The 22802-nt window shown below is 41.5% G+C and overlaps 1 protein-coding gene across 1 annotated transcript in view; it reads right to left on the bottom strand.

The window, feature by feature from the left end:
- LOC119655257 (nuclear pore complex protein DDB_G0274915) overlaps positions 1-22802 on the bottom strand; it is a 300753-nt gene that overhangs the window by 81841 nt on the left and 196110 nt on the right. The window lies entirely within an intron of this gene.

Below are 22802 nucleotides of genomic sequence, written 5' to 3'. Positions count from 1 at the left end.
GTTTATAATAATTCATATTTCAACATTGATGCGACATAATATCATACTTTCTTTGGAAGGAAAAACCTTATCCTTATACAAATATTGAGGAAGTTATTATAAAATGCAGGAAACTTGATGGAGCATGGATGTTGCAATGTGTGAAATATGTTCACATGTAAAAAAGATACGCAGTCACCAAGGAATGCAGAAATCTAAATATGTAGTGTTTAGACGAAATGGTTCCGCGGTTGGCGACAAAAATGTGCCAAGCATGTGTTTATCTTGTTGATTATTTCAGTTAATGATTGACAGGTTGGCCAACAAGTTCATAGTATTATATCAAAGATTACCAATTAGACCAATTAGATAAAAGCGACAACTCTAAAGTTCTAATAACCATTTAGCAGTTTCATATTGAACACCGAAATATGCCATTTAGGTAATCAATGTAGGCATATGAATTTTTTTTTTTTTCAGATATCCTAATAATACATACATCGAAAATAAAAACAAATCAGAAGCCGAAAGTTTGTTGTTTCAGGTACGAAACGTTTATTTTTTTAAATACGCTAAACGAAGGTCGACTCTTTAGTTCAAAACTGATTTTATTCAATCGATTAACCAAGGTTCTGGAATGAAGTCCAGTAGTGTATTGCAACAACCATTGAGTATGCCAGACTAAATTTTATACATTCTTCGGCACTGTAAGGTTCGTTATCATCGGTACAATAAAGGCTCATACGACATACACAGAAGATACGGTATAGAACAGCTACAACAACACAAGCAAAAAAGTCGGAATGCCGGAAGCTGGACACTTCAGGCATAAAGGATTTGTGTTTTTCTTGTGTGAGGAATTTCCTAGTCACGTTTTCCGATTTGTACATAACTCCAATTCAAAATATTCCTTGAAATATGTATTTGCAACTCCGCCGTCCATATGAGTTCAATTAACATGATAGTGGCGTCATACCCGTTTTAGTGTCCGATAAATTCACGAGAAATATACCGTTTTAACAATATTTTTCAAACTTCCCAAAATTCTGCGTACCAAATTTTGAACTTCTACGTTGAATTTCAGGAGCGTTTTCGGGTAAATTTCTAAAATATGGTAATATATTATTATTAACTTTAATTGACCACATATGGGAACGAACTCCGCCATGCTATTAATATAGTATGCTGGTCCCAAGCCCAGGTAAAGCAGGAGGGTTTGAGGCAACGTACTCTGTACTATTCTCAGTAAAACAAAAATAAATAAAGGCTGATCAAGAAAATGCATACAATGTCGTTACAAACATCATGATCGGATTGAGTCACAAGCCTCGGAGAAATGCTAGGGCGTCCACCTCAGTCGACGCGGTAGGACGGGCCCCGGTCCTGTCGAGAAATGGGCCTTGACGCATGGACGGCGTCAGGACGTAAGCAAGTTAGTCCGAACAAAACAAATACGTGTCTGCACGCTAAATGTTGGTACCCCGACTGGAAAGACCGAGGAACTCCAAGTGCTCTTCGGAAAAGGCGCATTGATATCTGCGCTCTGCAAGAAACCCGATGGTCTGGTGCCAAAAGTTGCGACATTAAACGCGAACGCGATAAAAATGGCTATAAACTTCTCTATTTTGGTAGCCCACACACTCAATATGGTATTGGCATTGCCATCTCAGAGGGTTTATGTGATGCCATTAAAGAAGTCGAACGATTTGATGATCGGCTGATGAAGCTCACCATTATATCAGCGGATCGCACTATTCACCTCTTCACCGCGTACGCACCACAGACAGGTCGACCTGATGCCGAGAAAGATGCCTTCTGGCAACTTCTCGATGAAAAGACTTGTCACGTGCCTGCTGAAGACTATATTATCATTGCCGGCGACCTTAATGGTCATGTGGGTGAAAAGGCAGACGATAACAGGTGCCATGTGGGAAAGAGGTTTGGAGCGCACAATGAGGGTGGCAAGCGTATAATCGATTTTGCGGACACACATGACCTTGTACTTATGAATCATGAATGCAAATCAAGTCACCGATAAAACAGTGTGGGGAATGCACTGGCCCGCCACACATTCAATGGTGGCGATTTGGTGAGAAGAAAGAAGAAACGATCTCACTCACACGATTACCAACCATTACGTATGTGGAAGAATCGTGGCACCAAATGAAAGACATCTCCCACAAAGCGGCCTCTGCATCCCTCGGGGTCACCAAGCCGGATAAGCGGTACATCAACCGAGATACTTGGCTTTGGAATGCTGATGCTGAAATGAAGGTCCGTGAAAAGAAACGCCTCTACCTCAAATTTCTTGACGATAAAACGCTTGCTAATTTTCAAATTAATAAGAATGCCACCCGGGAAGCAAAGAAAGCAGTCGCTGTCACCCGAGGGGACCATTTTAAACATCTTTACAATCAACTGGACACTCGGGATGGCGAGAGAGATCTGTATCGACTTGCTGTAATGAACGTACAGGGGATATCGAATACTTCTGTTGCGTTAATGATAAGAACGGTACGTTGCTTACCAACCGTCGATTTAAATACCTCGGATCAACGCTATCAGCCAATGGAGAACTGCATTATTAAATTGCTTGACGCATTGACGCAATCTGGATGAGGTGGCGGTCCACAACTGGCGTTCTTTCTGATCGATGTATCAACGAACGTCTCAAATCTAAAATTTACGGGAATGTCATCCGTGCTGTCGCTTTCTATGGTTCTGAGTGTTGGCCAACTATAAAAGGCAATGAACTGCTTTTTGCGGTAATGGAAACGAAGATGTTGCAAAGATGTTCACGTAGTGGCGTGACACGTTTTGATCATATCCGAAATGAGGATATCCGCAATCGTTATGGGGTTGCACCGATCGTGGAAAAATTGCGAGAGAGGCATCTTCGATGGTATGGTCACGAAATTCATGCAAACGAGAATTCACTTGCCAAGATTGGTGTGAACATCGAAGTCAATGGTAAACGACCAAAAGGCAGACCGAAACAACGGTGGCTTAATACGCTGCATGCGGATTTAAAAGCCTCGAGAGTGCACCCAGATCAGGCATTCGATAGAACCAAATGAAGAAATCGATCACGACGAGCCGACCCCCTTGAGAATGGGACAAAGGCTGAAGAAAAAGAAGAAGACCACATATAGGAACGGAATATATTTTGAGGACTAGATTTCGTATGGGTACACCATTGTGAATTTTTGAACATTCTGCTGGGCTACCTTTCTGGAAAAAGAAAGATAGCCCAGCAGAATGTTCAAATTACTGTCCGGTCCGATTACTTTCCCATACCATGAAGATTTTTGAACGCATTCTTGACAACCGTATTCGCGAAATTGTTGAAATAACCGTGAATCAAGCCGGATTTGTCAAGAACTGCGGAACTACTGACGCAATACACGCTGCGCGGTTACTCATGGAGAAACATCGTGAGAAGCATCGCCCTCTTTACATTGCATTTCTGGATCTAGAGAAAGCGTTTGACCGTGTACCACACGAACTCATCTGGTATGCTTTGCGACAACATTTCGTGCCAGAAGAACTCGTGCGCTGGGTTCAATTGCTCTACCACGATCCGAAAAGTAAAGTTCGAAGTATGGCGGGTGTATCAAAACCGCTTCGTGTCCCTGTTGGTGTTCATTAAGGAAGTGCCCTCTCACCACTCCTCTTTGTCCTTGTTATGGACACCGTCACACGGGATATCCAACGTCCAGCGCCCTACACACTGCTTTATGCAGATGATGTTTTCCTAGCATCTGATAGCAAAAATGATCTCGAGCAACTTGTTCAAAAATGGAATGATCGCCTCATGCAACACGCTCTCAGATTGAATTTAAACAAAACTGAATTTTTGACGACCGGTCCCCATGAAACAGGCACAATAATTGTCAGCGGCAGTGATCTGCCCAGAACTGAGCGATTTAAATACGTCGGGTCAACGCTATCAGCCAATGGAGAACTGCGTTATGAAATTGCTTCACGCATTAACGCAACCTGGATGAAGTCGCGTTCCACAACTTGTGTCCTTTGTGATCGACGTATCAACGAACGTCTCAAATATAAAATTTACCGTAATTTCGTCCGTCCAGCCGCTCTCTATGGTTCTGAGTGTTGGTCGACCATAAAAGACAATGAACGGCGTCTTGCGGTAATGGAGACGAAGATGCTACGTTGGACTAGTAGCGTCACACGTTTAGATCACATCCGAAATGAGGATATCCGCGATCGTTATGGGGTTGCACCGATCGTGGAAAAGTTGCGAGAGAGGCGTCTTCGATGGTATGGTCACGCAATTCGTGCAAACGAGAATTCACTTGCCAAGATTGGTGTGAACATCGAAGTCGATGGTAAACGACCAAAAGGCAGACCTTAGCAACGGTGGCTTGATACGCTGGATGGGGATTTGAAAGCCTCGAGATTGCACCCAGATCAGGCATTCGATAGAGCCAAATGGCGAAGCCCATCACGACGAGCCGACCCCGCTTGTGAACGGGACAAAGGCTGAAGAAAAAGAAGAAGAAGAAGAAGATTGTGAATTTTTTTGGTTTGAAGGGATCTGAGAACAAGACCTGTTTCACTTTTTGGGACTCACATTTTGAACCCTCCTTTCGCCTGTGTTTCACCCAGTATCAAACATATAAACACCAGTTACAGGAAGTACAAATTGAGACCTTTCAATTGATATCCCCTATGACTATGTTGTGTGAAAAAAAAACACATACTCTCCTTTTGTATGTATGAGGAGCCCCCCTTAAACCCAGTGAAAAATGATGCCACGTATGCCATGTATAAAGAGAGATTCACGAACCACACATTCACAACAAATTTCACGACAATTGGTTTAGCTGTTTCCGAGTAAATCGGGTGTGAAGACAGACGAACAAACAGATATTGAACCGATTCTAATAAGGTTTTGCTTTACAAAAAACCTCAATCTCTTGATATCCGATCACTCCCACTTCCAGCTACAAAACTCGTCACAGCTACTTCGGATTGCAAGCCACGGTTCGTTCTCTCATCTAGCAATCATAAAAATAACACGATGGCAATTTATGGTACAACTTCTTCTTTTCTAAAATCACGTGGATTTATGTGGATGGTGGATGATGTCTAAGTTTTGAATACCCGAATCTCGTCCATGGTGATGATCTACTTCCGCCTCAGTTCACATGCCAAATCCTTGCGCCTGTAAACCATCGGCGGCGAAATTTCTTTATCCATTAATACCAGCTGTTATTCGGATCTCTACCAACTCCAAAAGCTATCTATTTTCAGAGACTATAAGACCCACGGCCGTGTGCACCTTTTTCCTACGTACATTCACTTCTTCATCTTCATCCATTGTCTTATTCAGAAGCAGAGTCGGCTGGTTTTGATCAGTTGCGCCGTTTTCCTCTGTCATCTGCGATTTACTTGATCATTCTTTCGAAGATGCCTCTCGCAATTTTTCCATGATCGGTGCAGCCCCATATCGATCGTGAATATCCTCATATCGCATGTGATCATGTCGTATTACGCCAATGGTTCATCGCTAGCCGACGTTCAATGTCTGCTATAATTGGCCAACACTCAGAACCATAGAGGGCGATATGGCGGATGACACTGTGGAAAATTTTGAATTTGAAGCGTTCACTGATATGTCGATCACAAAGAATGGCACTTGTGAACCGCTACTTCATCCAAGTTGCGCTGATGCGTAAAGCAAAAATCAAGGTAATGAACAAGAGGGGGTACCCACTGACAACACTTCTTCGCTATCACGACGAATTTGGTATAATCCAAAACTAAACTCAAAGCATATTTCTTTTTTGCAAAAGGTGCTCGAAGACCAAAAGAAGTATTACTCCGATAAACCCTAAGAATACTCCTCTTATAACCCCTAGATTCCTTCACCACAATTGTTTTGCATAAAAGGCATTGTAAACCAACTTTTTCTGGATACTATATTTTGCTATTTTCATGTTCTTGACTTTGTTGAATGTAACACTACACCAAATATTCCTTTTATAGATATAATATACTCATAAACAAGTAAATGTTATAATCTCTTCCAGCGCGGGTTCCTTAGAAAAGGATGACGGGATAATTATATTCAGAGACGCTCGAACGTTAAGTTCATTATCTATGAAAATGATAATCACCTCATCCCAGCTAACTGTCTTCACCCTATTGACTTCGACCTCACCAGAGCACCTTTTGGCAATAATTTACCGCAAGCTATTCCAACTTCACATCAAAACAATAAATACACCATCAGATCCTCCTTGACATCCTCAGGCCATTATTTTGGAGGATTTTCGTAAAGGGTGGGAACCTCAGAGGCCGCGCTTCACTAAACATACGAGGCCGGAGGAACAATGATCGACGATGTGATCCGTCGGAGATTTTTTCTTTGTATAGCGGCACTCTGGTCCGGAGGCTTACGGCTCCTCGTGCGCAGCCGCCGTCTTTTTAAGGTTTTGTGTAAAAGAAAACCTTATTAAAATCGGTTTACCGTCTGTCTGTCTGTCACATGCACTTTTCCCGGAAACAGTTACAGCGATTGATACCAAATTTGGTGGAAAGGCGGGAACTGATAACGCTCTCACATACGGACCCATTCTCACAAACTAACGAACCCAAAAATATGAAAAAAATCAGCAGGCTGCCACTGTACCGCGGCTAGGCTCCGAAATAACTTCCATACCAACATCTGCTCAAATAAAGTTAATAATAGTATATTACTACAATTTTTAGTAATTGGCTGCAAAACCCCCTTAAGTTCATCCTAGAACCATGAAATTGTAGCGACGTAGGCTATAATAATAATGATGAACCTCTTCATCATCCGCTCCTACTACGAAATAACGGCGGGGGCGGGTATAACATCTTACCGCCCCTTATTGCACCCGAGATTCGTCGAGCGTTTCCCGCAATTCGCGCACGTGACTGTGCAGCGAGTCGCAGACCAGTACCGCTTCATCACTCGCAGTGACACAATCCCGGCCACCATCAGGGAACGTGTTCGACTTGAAGTCATCGGGGAAACTGGTGACCGAGAGTCGATGGGGGCAAAGGCGGCGGCATCAACAACACCACGTCGCACTGCAGGCAACAGGTTCAGTACTGGCCGAAGCACTCTTCTCCACCGTCCAGCTGAGGTTTCCGCTGAAGTTCGGGACGAATTCCAAAGAGCGTGTATAGAATTCTCGGATATGGATCCTTTGCATAGACCAGGTATTCCCAGGCTCTATGCATCTCCAGCAACTCCGGGAATTCTATCTCAAATCAATGATGAGATTGCGTCTCGACTGTGTGCTGATATGTCGCTGCTGCAACTACAATCACTTGTGTATTGTGGTGCAGTTGCGGCTATCAGATTGCACGGTCAGAAGATTCGCTTTCGCGTTATTGGCTTGAGTGACAAAAGAGATCCACCATGGAAAATTCGTCTGGAACGTCGGCGGGACTCACTAAGGCAGGACATTGCTAGACTGATTCAGATCAGCACTGGCAATGCCAGCCGACGGGTGAGAAATAAAGTGCAGAGGGTTTACCGGAACTATGCCATCCCCTGTGAGACACCCGTAGTTGAAATTCTGGACACACTAAAACAGAAATTTTCTGTCATATGCAGTCGGTTACGACGGTATGGCGAAAGTTATTCCAGACGTGTCCAGAATGCAACATACGCGAGGAACCAGCGGAGCTTTTTCAGATCTCTCAACGAATCCCAACAGAGCGCCCAGACAATACAGTTCTCGGTGACGGAAGCGAAAGAGTATTGGGGTGGACTTTGGGGGTTACCTGCCCAGCATGCTGAGCATGCTGAGTGGATCACCGCCGAAGGCACCCGCCATGCCAATACACCTGGCATGAATTTCGCGGATGTTACCGAAGAGGAAGTTCGACGAGCCATAAACATCTCGAAGAACTGGAGGGGCCCAGGTCTGGATCGGGTGCAGAATTTCTGGTATAAGAAATTTACCAGCGTACACAGTCGGTTGGCACGCAGTATAAATGAGGTCATGAGTCGGCCGGAGGAATTTCCACCTTTCCTCACTGCGGGAATTACCTACCTTATCCCTAAGAAGGACACGGTGCAGGACCCCGCAGACACAAGACCGATCACTTGCTTACCAACCCTCTACAAATTCATCACGTCCATTATTAGTGGAAGGATCAATGCGCACCTCGAGACCAACAACATTCTGTCCGAGGAGCAGAAGGGCTGCCGAGTTGGGTCAAGGGGTTGCAAAGAGCAACTCATTATCGACTCGGTAGTTGCAGGACAAGCAACTAGAGGCCAAAGAAACCTCTTCAGTTGCTATATCGATTATGCCAAGACTTTTGATAGCGTTCCGCATACCTGGCTAATCGACATCCTACATCTGTATCGCATTGATTCGAAACTAATAAAGTTTTTGGCGACAGTCATGGAAGGGTGGCATACCACCTTGTCAGTCCGTACATCTGAGGGTGCTAATACCTCAGAGCCCATCCGTATTCGGAGGGGCATCTTCCAGGGGGATTCATTGAGTCCTCTTTGGTTTTGTATGGCACTGAACCCCCTTTCATGGCTACTGAATGATGCTAGAGGGCATGGTTTTGCAATAAAATATGGCCTACGTGCTAAGTGCGAACTGACACACTTGATGTACCTAGATGACATCAAGCTGTATGCTGGTACTGACAACCATCTTAGAAGTCTGTTGCGAATAATAGACATGTTCAGCCGTGATATTCGGATGGAGTTTGGATTAGACAAATGTCGAATCCAAGCCATTCGCAAAGGTCATCACGAGCCGCATGCCGGACATAGCATTGGTGACCTCCAAATCGAAGCTATGACCGAGACAGACTTCTACAAGTACCTAGGAATTCTGCAAGGAACCCATGCTCGAGTTGGTGATCTGAAGGAAGCTCTGCTGTCCGAATTCCTGCGACGTGTAAAGCTGGTGCTGAAATCGCAGCTCTCGGGGAAGAATAAAATAAGCGCGTATTCGCCATCCCTTCACTGGCTTATGCATTCGGAATATTGCCGTGGACGAAGACCGACATGGAAAACGTCCAGCGGCGGATACGGACAACTATGTCCAAATTCCGAATGCATCACCCAAAGTCTGCCGTGGAGCGGATGAACCTGCCTCGTGACATCGGAGGTAGGGGCGTGGTTGCCGTGGCGGCACAACATCATCGCCAAGTCGACTCGCTGCGCGCTTATTTTTACAGTAAAGAGCAGGCGAGCCCCTTGCATGCGGCTGTCTGTAAGGCAGACTGTGGACTGACTCTACTAAACTTGAAGGATCGATCTTTCAATCCTCTGAGTGGGGTGAAGTCGGACCAGGAGCGGATCGAGGAATGGAAGTCGAAGGCAATGCACGGTAAACACATGAATTGTCTTTGGCAGCCATTTGTCGATTTGCATCTGTCGAACAGATGGCTGTGTGCTGGGGAGCTCTTTGCTGAAACGGAGGGGTTCATGTGTGCCATTCAGGATGGCGTGGTCGCCACCCGAGCTTATAAAAAGCTCATCATGAAAGAACGGGTGGAGAACGACCGGTGCAGAATGTGTGGTTCGGCGTTAGAGACGTTGGACCATCTCATTTCTGGCTGTACTGTTATGGCACCGGTGCAATACATCACCAGGCATAATGCTGTATGTAAGGTTATCCATCAAAACCTTGCATATAAGCATGGGCTGATCACGGGAACAAGTCCGGTTTACCGATATGAGCCGCCAACAGTACTTGATAGTTCTGCTTACACCATGTATTGGGACCGGCAAGTTCTGACTGATCACCATACCGCACACAATAAGCCTGACGTACTGTTAGTAGACAAGACGGGTCGCTCCGCGTATATTATTGATGTTGCTATCCCCCATAATAGCAACATTGAACGAAAATACGTGGAGAAGAAGGTGAACTATGAGCCACTGGCTCGGGAAATCAAAGAAATTTGGCGTCCCGAGCGGATGGTTGTAGTTCCCATAATATTGTCAGCTACAGGTATTGTACCTAAATCCCTGACGGCTTCCCTTGATGTCCTGGGACTTTTGGACAGTCTGGTTCAAACCATGCAGAAGTACACCATTCTGCATACGTGCTCGATGTACCACCGGCCACCACCACCAGCGCCGCTTTAGTTTTTAAGTAGGTAGGATCGTCCGAGCCTAAATTCTTGGCACTTAGTGCTAGTATTAGGTAAAATCCGACATCTGCCGAGATTGTGATAACTCGGAAAAAATAATAATCGTTGGCACAACAATTGAATAAGGGAATCAGGGCTTTGAAGTGTGTTAGAGCACTTCATTCAGGACCGTACAGTACAGTACGCTGTAAGAGGCAACGTGGTCAGCATTGCGCTCGCCCGAGATTATTACCCTGATTTGGCTCACGTACTCATTTACAGCTGAGTCGACTGGTATCCGACATCCAATCACGATAACAAATCCCTCCGCCACCAGTGAGATTTGAACCGCGACCTTCCGCTACGACAGCCCAGCGCTCCAACCACTTGAGCCATCCGGACACTGATGTAGGCTATAACATAGAACATAATCCTACCAAGGAAATCGCACTATTACTAACAAAGTTATAATAGGTCAAAGTTGTCGCTTCTGTGCAAATTCAAGACTCTGAATGTCAGTATCACGCGAAAGTGGATATTTTCATACAATATATGCATATATTACGTGCTAGGTACTAAGGGGACAAATGTCCACTCAAATATTTTTATAAAAGAAATACGCAAAACCTTTCTTTTGTGAAGCGTGTAGCTTCCGGTTTCCCCCGTGTTTAATTTAGTTTTCAGGATCCGATGCGGACTCAGGCACTGGCGATGACAGTGAGTTTCTGTAGAATGGCATGTGAGGCATCGAAGGGTTCGAAGAAGCATTTGTTTATTTAGGATTAGTACAATATTTATGTATTTGATATGTATGTATAAATGAAGTTGAGAAATTAATGAAGGATTTTTTTTCCATTTTTATCAATGTATGAATCGAAAAAAACCGTGTATATGGGTTTCTCCGTATAAGAAACTCTTATACCAGAACCGCCCAGCTTCCGCTATTCGGACTTATTTGTATCTGTTATAGGTTAATTTCGCTACAGTTTTAATAATATCGAATTACTAGTGTATAGCGTATGAGGTGGACTATTATCAATACAGTGATTTCCAGATCTAATTATTTGTGTAAATGGCTTTTTAAGAAATAGAGGGCAGTTTTTAACTATGTGCACACGGAACTGTCATGCACTCATATTTCCTCACATAGGAAAACACAAAACCTTTTATATCTGAAGCGTCTGGCTTTCGGTTTCACGGTTTATTTCTTGGCCACGGGATTTTTTTTGCCTATGTGTTGATCACTTTCTCAGTACTTTCTGCCCACCTTTTATCCCACCACAAACCCCGACTATTGAAACGATTCTGACATCCCTTATGATCCCCGTGAGCTCAACAAAGGTCCCGGCCTTAACCTACTCCCTTCCTACTTTTTGGCGCGTGTCTATAAGAACGGCGACAGACGGCCAAATGTGAAACACGACGTGCTGCTCTAAATCTAAATCCTTGAGAAACTGATCTGTGAGAAACTCCCTCCTGCCATTGCTCTTTTTCAATCTAATCTCTAATGCCCTTTTAGAAAAAGGAAATCAAATGAATTAGAAAGGGAAATCAAATGATAGCAATATATACAGGTTTCTGTAAGGCTTTCGACCGGATCGGTACCATGTTTTATTGAGTAAATTACGTAGCTTTGGTATATTGGTTTCCTTACTCAGCTGGTTTCTTGAACGAACTCAGTTCGTTAAGTTTAAAGGAAAAGGGATAATACGCGATTATTAATTTCACCTGAGCAGATATCTAAATGGGATATATTTTGAGGCCTACATTTTATAAAATGCCACATTAACATTTTTCTTCAGAACGCACTAATCATGACCATTCTTTTGATGTCCCATTCTCGTCTCTCTTGAACCAAGCCTTAAAAACTGGCGGACAGTTTCTCGACGCTTTTTATTTGCCAAGCACAATCCAGCGGAATGAACAGCTTGTGGTAGTCCCGCAGCAATATAGAGTACAGTAGATAAAATCAATTGTAAAAGATATACTTGACTTCTTCTTAAATTCATCTCGCAACCATTTGCATTGTATTAAACCAAAATAAGAAAAATTGCCTGTCAATCTAAATTCAGATTTCTGCTTGTTATGAAAATATTTGACGATCCATTAACAAGATCTGTTGACTTCCTTCTTCCATGTTCATGCGCTGGAACGTATTGTTCAGAACAAGACCCCTTGTCCCATTTCTGACATTTATTTGCTCCTCCAAAAATTCTGTGGACCAGTTTTTCTCAAATTCGGAACGACCGCTTATTTTTGAGCTTCTATTCCTCCCCCTCCTTGTATTGGAGTGGAAAATAATTTCGCGCACATCTGCCATTCTATCTGAAGCAGATCGTTAACGATGGCAGATTATTGGAATGAATTGTTTCATTATTTCCATTGATAGCCGTAAGTCTAGAGCTTAATGTAATTGCATGCATTATATCACGAGCCACCTTTTATTGTAGCGCGTCGGGCTGCAATGGGTAGATAAGGGAGCGCATCACCTGAAATGGGTTCCAAAACGGCGACGCCTAGTCTTATCCAAAACCGCTGGCCAACAAATGAGCTGGGTGAAAATGAGTGCAGCGGAAACCGGTATCAGATTCATAAGCACAATTACATTAACATCCTTCGATCGCTGTTGGATTACAATCCAAACGCAATACTCAAACTGATGCCGACCATATGTTGCGCTTGGCAACTTTTCTATCGTTTCATTTCTCATGTTTTCATTATCTTTTCTTTGTGTTTCTTATCGCCCAGCACATACGTTACCAATACTTTTATCTTTCTTCAAATGCACGATAATTAATTTACACTTGTTATGATATCGCAAAAATCACGAAAATATTTGTATGTTAGGTTTCACTTTTAATTTCAGATTGGCAGCAGTGGAAAGTAAGAGCACTGGAATGATTTCCAAAAACCAACTTTTTGCAAGATCCATCTTAAGTTTCACTCTTTCGAAGATATCGCTAATATGGCGAATCATCAAATCTCAATAATAAATTGACAAGCATTTTTTGCATAACTTTAGTGGGATTTGATAAGAAAGAAAGGCGATAGTCAACGCTGGTATAAATTTCCATAAATTTCTGATAGTTTCGGCGGAAATTTATTTGTTGTGAATTGATGGCACAGTTTCTGAAATTCTAGAATTATGATCGTCGGTCGTCTACGCCACGTTTCTAGTAACGCCCTTTTTAGCACTTCTTGGATAAGCCCCATCATCTTCATGTGTGCTTGTTAAACTACCTTCGAAGGTGCATTTGCTTTGGTTGAACAATTATGTAGAAGGAATTTTTATTTAAATTTAGATTGTTAACGCGTTTGCTTGAAAAGCTTGGCATCACTTCCTAGTATGATTACAAATTTACACAATAAATTGATCTGATGTTTACACCTTTTAGTGAAGCGAATTATTACCGAAAGAAACTGCTATCTGGTCTGATCACAAATACATCAAAAAGAGCACACTTTAATATTTTTGTGGGCCTATGTAGTATGCTAAAATATCTTACGTATTGATATTATTTTCATGGAATTTTATAAAAGGCTGGACAAGTCTTATCAGTGAGCCGGCGCTAGATACATCACTTAGTCCCACAGTTGTTATGAATTGGTCCGCATGCATCAAAATTAGTTTTTACAGAATTTTATAGTTTTTAAAAGTTTTGTTAAAATCTGTTCAATGTCTGGCTGTCTGTCACACGCATTTTTCTCAGGTTGGAATTGTGAACGCTAACACATGCAGTAGGTTACATTTTTCTACGTTGAGTTTAAGAGAGGGTCCTCATACGGGCCAAAGGGGATGTAATTTCTTTGTACCTAATATAGACATGTTAGGTATCAAATGAAAGGTCTCGGCTAGAACTTTTCGAAGCCAATTTTAGTTTTGACATTTGTTGAAAAGATGGGGAGCGCGGGTGCGAGGGATGATTTCTACATATAACAAACCCATTCCCACAAACTACCGAACCAAAAAATCTGAAAAAAATAATGGAGCTGCCTCTATATTCTGTCCAGGTCCAAAAATACCCTCCATACCGATATCTACCGAAATTATGTTAATAATAGTGTATTATCACGTTTTCGGGAAATTTACTAGAAACCCCCTCCTTAAATTTATGATGAAGCATGATACCTCAAAGTTTAATCAAAGTCGTTCTATTATTGACAAAATTACAGTAGCTCAAAGCTGTCTTTCCGAGTAAATTTAATTTAAAGGGCGAAGCTCGACATGCTAAATATATACATACATTACGGGCTACGTATAAATTGGATAAATCTGCGAGAGAAACAAATAAAATCCAAAATTCCGGTTTCCGACTGGTTTAAATTGTTCTATGAAACGATAAATAAACATGATAAATTTCAAATGTCTATTTTACCTTCTTCGATGACAGAAATGAAACTCATTAATATAGATACGAGACTGGATATTGAAGTACAATTCATTCAATTAAAAATTTTCTTCATTGCTGATGAGCGAAAGACGTCAATTTTCCCCCACTAACTACCATGGTTTTGCCAGATTTTAGGTGATAAGGAATGGTTCATATCCTTCAGTTTATGCATAACTAAAATTTTATATAAGCTAAATAACTGAAAAAAGTTTTGCAAATATTCACTGGATCAAATTGACCACGTGCTGATTGAACGCCGCCACCTCTTAGCCTTGATGAATGTCACAACATATAGGGGGGCCAATATAGACTCGGATCACTCGTTGGCATAGTGCTCCGAATACTCGAATTACAACACAACCTACAATCCCCTCTGGCAATCAGGTGAGAGTGAATACTAAAGCCATTCACAACACAGCCCTCCGTAACACCTATAAGGAGAAATGCATACCGCAATCATCATCATCATCAACGGCGCAACAACCGGTATCCGGTCTAGGCGCCGAGGTCCACCAATTCGATATCCCTATGCCGCAATAACCGCGGCTAAAAGATACCCCGCAGAGACCTACCAAGAACTCCGTCGAGCGGATAAGCGACTTCACAGACGGAAGAAGCCTGGGAGAACCAACAGGTCTGTGAACTCGAAAAATACAGGCAACAACCGCACCCGGCGCGGAAGTTTTACCAACAAATCAGCAGGATGAAGTCTTACCCACATCGATGCTCATCCTGTCGAGACAAAGAGGGAAATCTGATTTCCGACAGAATGGGCATATTGGAGCGATAGGTTGAGTATTTTGATGAACAGTTCAACAAAAAAAAATATCGGCGAGTTGGAGGTCCCGCCAACTGAAGACGACGGACAAATGCTGCCACCATCAAGCATAGAAGAAACAGTCCGTGTAATCCACCCGCTTGAAAACCATAAGTCGCCAAGAGCCGATGTAATTACAGCCGAATTGGTTAAAAATGGAGGCGACCAAATAGACCAACTGTTTCATCAACTTATGCTCGAGGTGAGGGACAGCGAATGAATGCCTGATGACTGGCACCGAGGCATTATCTGTCCCATACATAAAAAGGGGGATATAACACAATGCAGCAATTATAGAGGTATCACGGTATAAGATATTCTCCGCTATCTTGCTAGGCCGGATAGCCCCATACGCCCAAAACATCATTGGCCCATACTAAAGAGGCTTCATTCCAGGGAAATCAGCAACAGATCAGATTTTCCCTCTGCAGCAAGCGATGGGAAAACTATTGGAATATGGACATCAGTTGCATCATCTTTTCGTCGACTTTAAAGCCGCCTACGCCAGCATAGCCAGGGTAAAACTGTGCACGGCCATGAGAGAATTCGGTATCCCAGCGAAATTGATAAGACTGACTAAGCCGACCAATGTGCGAGGCCAGATAAAAGCAGCAGGATCACTCTTAAGACCATTCAACATCAGCAACGGTCTAAAACAAGGGGATGCCCTATCATACGTCCTCTTTAACCTGGCCCTCGAGAAAGTGAATCACGATGCAGATGCAAATCCCAGAAGCACCATCCTCTTTGAGTCCACCCAACTACTGGCCTACGCTAACAATATTGACATTAAGGGAAGAACAACCCGAGATGTGCAGTCTACTTTCATCCAGATCGAGCAGGCGGCCCGAGATCTCGAGCTGCACATCAATGAAGGCAAGACGAAATGCATGGTGCCAACGTCAGCGCCAAAAAGTAAAGAACACAACATTGAATCGTACTGGTCAAACGAAAACAATAAAGATAGGAGACTACAGCTTTGCGATTGATGAAAATTTCTCTTGTATAGGGTTGAAAATCACAACCCATAAGAGGTATGATGATGAAATCCGCGCACGATTGTTGGTAACCAATATGGCCTATTTCAGCTTACAAAAACTGTTTCGCTCGAAACGTCTCACCATAGGGTCAAAGCTATTACTGTACAAGACAATGATCTTGCCAGTCCTTATGTATTCCTCGGAAACCTGGGTTCTTAGCAAGGAAAATTGCAAACTCTTGGCCGCGACCGAGAGAAGAATCCTCCGAAGAATTTTTGACCCCCCACATGAGGATGGACAGTTCCGTAGCCTATATAACGACGAAATCTATGAGCGATACCACGACCGTCAGGTTGTGGATAAAATTCGGGTTAACAGATTGCGGTGGGCGGGTCACTTAATCTCTATGGATAAGGATGATCCAGCCCGAAAAGCCTGTAAGGACAATATCTATTATGGAAAAAGAAGAAGAGGCAGACCCTGCCTGAGAGGGAGCTATCATTTAATACATTATCTTAATTAATAATATATATCTACGTTACAATTTTGTGTCATTACCGCAGAACGGCTCGCCTTGGAAAAATTCAACCTGCACCTGCAAAATTGCAAAGGAAAGTCATCTGAGCATGATGAATTAGATAATACTATACATACAAGTCATGTCATGATTGAGATCCCGTAGAATATTCAACCGACTCAAGGTTCGAATCGCACTCAGTGCAAATCCATTTTTTTGTGGCCTATAAATCCCCCCCCCCCAGCGGTCACCACGTGGAGGTGGAGGTAGGGTTTGGTAGTAGAGCTGTTGGTGTTGGTTCAGCAGCCTTTTGCCAGGTTTCAAAGGAATGGCATTAATTAACGTCCTTTTGTTTCGCTTTTTGTATACATCGGAAATTCGGTTTATAGCTGTGAAATTTTAATATCCCAAACCAAAAATGCCAGAGCAATCTTGTTTAGAAGTTACACTACAAAAGTTAATCAAATCAGATGAAAATTAAGCATGCATGGGGGTCGCCAAAATATCCAGTAGTCGAATTAATATCTGCATAATATACATATGTATGTAATTGTCTTCCAAAGGGCAATTATTATTTTTGTTCATCTTCTTTGTTCTTGATTTGTTGGGATCAGGTGTTAGATTTGCCTTAAAAGCGACACTAACAGCAACATTTTTGATAACCAAGTGTGAAGTTACCAAGTCAAAGTTCAACATTGTTCTTTTTGCTGTATAATGACAAAAATCGCCTCCATCTAGAAATCTATCCCGACCCTTTCCAGTCATTTTTTTACTATACTGTCGGTATAGGCGTATACTTAAGTACTCCCCCGACTTCCGGCTGTTTCGCAACTAAGGCCACGGCCAAATCAAGCCTCAGTAGCATAGCCAACTCCTGCTTTTCAATATGGGTGCTCCTCTCTCTACGGTGCTAAAGGGCAGGTGAAGAGCTCTTGTACGATCGCAGCCTAAACCCATTGCCTTATTTTCGCCGATCCGTCCGAATATCTAGTCTAACTGTTATTTCGCAGCCACAGGTAGCACAAAGATATCGAGTTATATTTGAACCGGCGTCGACGACCTGATTGCTTTATGGGGAGGAAAGTGCTCCATAAGGACTTTCCCTTAGAGTCTTAGTCCTTAGGTTATTTGGGGGTGCCCTTGCCCTCGTAATTCACACCTACTTTATACGTCTTTCCCAGGAGGTGTCGTCTTTTGTACATATTGGCTGGAATCACCCTTACTTTATACAGTGCTTGAACTGTACGACGGTCCCTTCTTCTTTCTTTACTGTTACAGCCTACTATTATTAGCTCTTGCTCTCGACATACAGATCGTAGTTGAACCATTTCTCTTTTCCACCAGTGATTTGGCTGTGGTACGCTTGCCGTATCGGCAAAGATATCACTTGCTTCAAACAACCGCCTTTCGAACTATATAGTTCTCTCTCTGCAGTCAATCCTTTCAAGCTGATGACGTCTTCGTAATCAAATTCCAACCACCTATATATTACCATAACCTAAAATTCCCAGGACTGCTAACACCCATCCTTCCGCTATGCATTCTGTTTATAAGTCAATAAGTTTCACTCTATATTGTACTTTCTGCTCCAGTTGAACTTCTATGACTCGACGTATAATGTCAATATTTACTTCTTTCGAAAATTATTTCCAATATGCAAAGTAGTTGCATCCTGTATTACAAGTTGTCTGATCGTAATAAATTTTAGAAGTCTGCGTGTGATCTTTCCAATTTTGAAATCGGATTCACTCAAAACAGAAGGTCACGAGTGGATTTCAACTTTAAATTGCGCTAATGCGATTGCGAAATATCCATTTTTGCTATTTTCCCAAATTGTTCCTCAGACCCACTCCTCAACCAAATAACTAATCTGTGTACGAACATGGGAATAATTTGCATTAGATTTCCAAACCGCGTGTGTTCTTGTGTGCATGTACCTCTTATCACATCATGTCTCGTATCACACACAACAGTTTTACAATTTACGTTCAACTAAATGAATTAATTGAACGCTACCAACATCTCATCTGCTTGCATGAGCAATTGTTGCCAATCGTTTTGATCACCAGCTCAAGACAAAACGCGTTGGGGAAACGGAAAAAAACGGAGTTGAATGCGAATGGTTAATGGAAATGGTTATGATGATTGCGATGACGAAGATGGCGATGATGGTGAAGATGACGATGATTATCACCACACCATGATGCTAACATATACAAGACCCAGGCGATATCCTACTATTTAGACCATGACATTAGCTAATTTTTACGAAAATTTTCAAGATTATTGTATATTTCTCTGATTCTCTGAATTGAATAATCCCCCTAAAGCTGTTGCAAAGGGTTGCTCAACGAGTAGAATTTTATTGGCAATGGAGATGCACCAGATACACGCCTGCCTGATGAACTTTAGTTTGAAATTTCCTGCCAGTTGCTCAACAATGTTGCATTGAAAACGCATTTATAAATAACATTTACGGTTATGAAATTGGGAGATTTCAATCTTCATGAATATATTTATTTAGATCGTATTGCAAGTAATCACGGAGCGGCCAAAAATGTATCTGCAGCATGTTTTCCAACGGAATAGTGAATAATTATGCTGCTCATCTATCAAAAACACCTGTTTTAACCGATATTTTGATGAATGTTCAATGAAAAAGTTGCCTCAATAATTTTCCAAGAACCAGTTGAAGTAGTTTGAATTTGAATAGTAAAGAATGAGCCAGATATTGTGCATGGAGAGACTGAGATACTGGTGAAACTATGCTTGAAGACTAGAAGCGACAAAGTTGGAAAGGTCGAAAATATGAGGCTAGTATCTGTCACTTATATTATGGCATGTGTTTATGCTTCTTCCCTTACACGTTGCTTTTGTTAGTTTTTCTATACTCAGTTAACTGTGCAAAACAGCAATTTTCGGGAAGCAGAGTTGATAAAATAAGACAGTCAACAGTTAAATTGATGTAATAGCAAGGATAATAACTCCTCTTTTATCAAATAAGTTGAAATAAATTCCGTCTATAGTTCTACTCGAAATCTTTCGTTTGAAGTTAACTGCGTTTTTTAAAATTGAAGGTCAACTGCTTGATGGAACAGATTTTTGGAAGTCACAAGCTCCTTATAAAATTCGAAAAGAAGTAACGATTTATGGATTCGAGATCAAAGAGAGCGTCAACAAGACTGATAAACGAAAAACCTTGGCATCAAGTCACTCAGAAACAGATTTCTTCGATCCCAAAGAACCAGCTTTAATCGCGACTCATGAAAATATACACATTTTGGCACCTTGGTAATCTTATCCGGCGTATTCTACGATGAATGACTGCGAAGACTACATGGCTGAGAAGTAAAATTAACTGATAGAACCGTGAAGCATTTGCTAACACGTCTTTGTAGTTTAAAATCTTTTCGATACTTGGCCTCTTCTCTGCTTATAATGCAAATGTTTACTTTAGAATTCAGATTCGTAACGAACCATATACCCCAGTTGAAGTCTAAAACACTTTTAATTGGGTGGATTTGCTCAATATCTGAAACAAAAACTTGTTTATTCCTAGAGTGATGGAGAATATATCCAAAATTTTATGCCAAGGTCCCGTAATATTTTTGTTTTAAAATTAATTTACAACCATCTGTCGACATACCATATATTTTAAAATATTTTACTCTACGAGGTGGGGAAGAATTCAATAAGATCGACGCCTAACAATAAAAATTATTGTACGGTCCTCGAAAGTCGAAATTAGAAGATTAATTTCTGTTTCGTAACGCAGAATTAACTGAAGACGGATTTGTACATCTGCTCAATAATGCCATGTTTCTCATGAAATCTAAAATAATGCCGCGGAATTATGCTGTTTTTAGATATGTGGTATGTATGGCAATATTTTAAAATAATCGACATTTGCCATATCTTCTAAAAGTCGTAATATTCTGTTAAAATTGGTTGTGTAAAGTATTCCTACAGTTGGCGACTGTTTAATCATCCTCCTTGAAATACGGTCAGTTTGTTTATTTGATTTTTCAGCCTTGTTAAGGCTAGTGGATCGCTTGAAGAGTTAAGGGATTTTCGGGGATGGAATCCGCAGAATGCCAGATAGATCGAAAAAGGACAATAATTTCGTTTTCAGTGCATGCACCTACTATTCCGACCAGAGAACATAAATTTCGCCATTGCTTATCTTGTTTGAAAACTGTCTCTGAAAATTTCGGAAACTCAGTACAGTAGAACAGTTTTTTGAGAAAATTTACTATATCACTGGGTTTTCGATTGTGAGGAAAAATCAAAATATGTTGTCATCTTCATTTGTCTTTCCACTACCCCCAGTGGGCTGTTAGAATAGAATTAAAACCGTTATTTGCCCGCCGGTCGCTTCATTCTGTCGAAACTCGTATTTTATGCTGGTCGATTCTTCAATATTGTTGTGCTTTTTGTGGTTTTTCTCGGGAAAATCGAGAAGTTAAGTTTACAATAGTTATTTGCCAACTTTGTAGTCTGTTTTATGGTACACGGGAGTAGGAGCATTGATTTTATTTGGCATATACTCCTCAGTTTACTAATAATGAACAGGAAATGGAGGAAAAAGGTAATATTAAGCTAAAAATAGAAGATGTAAGTTGTAGCCCTTTTGAAAGAGGGAAGTCAAGCTACGTAGCGATTATCTTAAATGTCAGTGTTTTTAAATCATCATTGGCTGAACCAGCAAAAAAATTCAGTATTGCTTGTAATAAACCAGAGGTTTTCAGAGTGGTTGAAAAAAGCTGAAATCGGAACTTAAAGAGAAGACCTATTAATTTTGCGAAACTTCCAAGAGGTTCGAATTGCACCCTTCCAGCATATTTTGGATGACTCGAGAGACGTTGTCGTTGTGATATACTACCGTAAACTATGCAGGCGTTGGTATGAAAAAGGGTTTGGAATGCATGAGACCAGCTAGTTAACAAAAGCGATGCGGCAACGGTGATTTTTATGGGCCTGCTTCCACGACGGATTACAATTCGACCAATTGGAAAAAGGCAAATTGGTTAAAAGTATTTTTTTTTTCTCGACTCAAATTTCAAATTTTGCCTTTTTTAAGGTTTTGTGAAAAACAAAACCTTATTAAAATCGATTCACTGTCTTTCTGTCTATCCGTCAGACGCACTTTTCTCCAAAACGACAGATAGGAACTATGAAATCCCACACATACAGCCAGTGACACAAATTTAGGTGGAGTTTGAAGGGGGCTCCCCATACATGCAAAGGGGGGATTTAAAATTTTCAACGGATATAGTCGTGTAGGGTATCAAATGAAAGGTCTTAATTAGTACTTTCCGAAACTAATAACGCGATTAAGGAGTCAAAATGCACACTTAAAGTGAGACAGGACTCATTTTCGAAAACTACCCAACCCAAAATTTCGAAAAGCATCAGGAAAATGCACCTAGATGAAATCAAGGCCTCAAAATATGTCCTATTCCGATATCTGCTCAAATAAAGTTACTAAAAGTATATTACCAACTTTTAGAAATTTACTGAAAAGTCTCCTTAAGTTCATTCTAGGAGTATGCACCGGTATAAAGGACAGTCTCGTGTATAAACGTAAACATATTAGTGTCAAAGTTATAGCAGTTCAAACTTATAAATTTCGTGGGAATTTACCGCATCCTAAACCATACAAATAACATGCTGATGTCAAAATCATTAACATAACAGAATAACTAACATTCGAATGAAATATTAAAATTACATTCATGAAGAATCTACTTCTCTCCGGCCCTTTTTAAAGGTTTTGTGTGAAACAAAACCTGATTAGAATCGATTCCATGTCTGCCTGTTCGTCTATCTGTCTGTCACACCCGATTTATTCAGAATGGCTAAACCGATTCATCAAAATTTGGTCTGATGTTCCCTTTACATACAGCAAGTAGCGCCATTTTGTGTTAAGTTTAAGGGGGGCTCCCCATACATGTGAATGGAGGGTGCAATTTTTTTTCACAGAATGTAGTCATGCGGTGGTA

Source organism: Hermetia illucens, chromosome 4, assembly GCF_905115235.1.
Source record: "Hermetia illucens chromosome 4, iHerIll2.2.curated.20191125, whole genome shotgun sequence".
NCBI classification, from domain to species: Eukaryota; Metazoa; Arthropoda; class Insecta; order Diptera; family Stratiomyidae; genus Hermetia; species Hermetia illucens.
The sequence above is the reverse complement of the archived record's forward strand: the minus strand, read 5'-3'. Positions and strand labels throughout refer to the sequence as shown.